This window comes from Oryctolagus cuniculus, chromosome 19 (genome assembly GCF_964237555.1).
Source record: "Oryctolagus cuniculus chromosome 19, mOryCun1.1, whole genome shotgun sequence".
In the NCBI taxonomy this organism is placed as follows: Eukaryota; Metazoa; Chordata; class Mammalia; order Lagomorpha; family Leporidae; genus Oryctolagus; species Oryctolagus cuniculus.
Window position 1 is genome coordinate 10,943,428 of NC_091450.1, and position 2,390 is coordinate 10,945,817.

The 2,390-nt window shown below is 40.1% G+C and overlaps 1 pseudogene; it reads left to right on the forward strand.

Moving 5' to 3' along the window:
* The first annotated feature begins 228 nt into the window (after positions 1-228).
* Positions 229-1,198, forward strand: LOC100343620 (ras-related protein Rab-23 pseudogene; annotated as a pseudogene).
* Positions 1,199-2,390: the final 1,192 nt, after the last annotated feature.

Sequence of the window (2,390 nt, forward strand, 5' to 3'; positions counted from 1 at the left end):
CTGCCGGCAGAGCCAGCAGCTGCTGAGCCTGCTCCTTCTGAGCCTTGGCCATTAGTAAAGCTCATTTAAAAAAACACAGTCCTTTTTAATAGAGTAAAATTGGGTGCTAGCCAGCTGTGTGGCCCCTACGGGGGACCTGGGGCATTGGGAGGCAGCAGAGGTTGCGCTGTGACCAGGAGGAGCCAGTCGTGCTAGGCTGTGGGTCCGTGGCTGGGAGGACAATCTGAGAGAGAAGACCTGATTACCTGTCATTAGAGTTGCTACAAAAACCATTTCAACTCCAAAAATGTTGGAGGAAGATATGGAAGTGGCCATCAAGATGGTGGTTGTAGGGAATGGAACAGTTGGAAAATCAAGTATGATTCAGCAATATTGCAAATGCGTTTTTACGAAAGACTACAAGAAAACCTTGGAGTTGATTTTTGGAGCAACAAATCCAAGTTATTGATGAAGATGTCAGATTGATGTTATGGGATACTGCTGGTCAAAAGGAATTTGATACAATAATGAACGCCTATTATCCAGGAGCCCAGACTTGTGTGCTTATATTTTCTACTACAGACAGGGAATCTTTTGAAACAATTTCCAGTTGGAGAGAGAAAGTTGGGGATATATGAACTGTACTTGTAAAAAAATAAGATTGATTTCTTGGATGATTCTTGTACAAAGAATGAGGCAAAAAGGCTGAAGTTAAGATTCTACAGAACATCAGTGAAAGATCTAAATGTGAATGATGTTTTTAAATATTTGCTGAAAAATACTTCAAAAACTCAAACAACACATAACTGAGGATCCAGAACTAATGCATTCAAGTAGTAACAAAATTGGGGTCTTTAATACTTACGGTGGCAGTTACTCCAGTCAGAATGTAAGTACCTTGAATGGTGGCGATGTCAACAATCCAACAAAAGACCCAACAAATACAACAAAAAATAGGCCAAGAAAAACAGAAATCCTTTCAGCAGCTGTAGCATACCCTAAAAAGTTTTAAATAAGATGCGAGCTGAATGATCTTGTGCAGTTCCGCAAGAAACACATCCAGCTGTAATGTTATGGTACAAGATTTTTAGCAGACTTTGCACCTAATGGCTCTCTGAAAACTGACAGACTTAACTATTGCTCTGCAATGCTTTTCAGAATGTAGAGTGAGACCTCTGGTGAAAAAATGAATGCCCTGTGGATGTATTTAATTTTTTTCACATTAACCGAAGCATTTCCTGTTTTTGAAACAATTCTTTAAGCAGGTTTTGCTGAATTTTAGATATTGGAAAACATAAATGCCTAAATATATTGGTACAGATTTTAACACTGTGGATCAAGGAAAGACAATAAACATTCTTTTTCTGAAATTGGTCATAATAGCTTTTCTGGAAAATAGTATTGGATTTGAATACTTAGAAAAATTACTAAAAGGTAAACCCTAAATCTTGCCAGACTGTACGAGTGTGTAGTTGGCAATGTCACTTGTGCAATATCTGTGTAATGTAGAGAGTGGAGGTATGCATGCAGATACCTGTTACTGGAGTAGACTGAAGGTATATGTATGTAGAGTGTAAGGAAACAGATTCTAAAACCATTTACACATTATGTATATGTAAGTTTTTTATTTTCTTTTGTTTTCTTCAAAGACTGTGGGGAGCAACTCAGACTAGACTAAGTTACTGGAATTAAGACTTATTCTATGCATCTGCTCTCCCACAGTATGGCGCTGGGAGAGGAGTAAACAGCTTCTACACAGCTGCCTCCAGTTTGAACAATAACCTGCAGGAGCTGATCCTGCTCCTGATTGCAGGAGAGCAGCATACTCGGCGTGTGGGTAGCAGAGTTGGGATTGGTGGAAGAGGACTATAAAGGAGGAGAGAGACAACATGCACCAGGAACATCTAAGAGGAACACCTGAGGAACATCTGAGCAGCCCCCGAGAGAGCCGGCCGGCGGTGTGCCGCTCCCCCGCGGAAGTGGGGAAAGTGGCAGGGGGGCCCGCCCCTCCATGGAGGTGGAGGGACGGCAGCCAACCCGGGAAGAACCAGCAGCAAACCCGGGGAGGGCCGAGCAGACAAAAGAACAGCGCAGGGTCCTGTGTCGTTCCTCCGTGAAGAGGGGGAGCGACAAAAGACCATCACAACTTTAATTATGTAAAATTTTAGTAATTATTTACTGAACCATACTATTCTCAGACTTTTTATATGTGTAACTTATAGAAACTTTAAAAAAGATGATATGTTGAATAAATAGAAGACCATATTTTGAGATGTATAGTTGAATTTCATTATAACGCCATAGATTTTTTAAACATTCTTTTCTGAAAATAGTAACATTCTTTTCTCATGAACATTTATGCATTTCACAATATTACATTGCTACATTTATGTATTTCACATATGAAATAA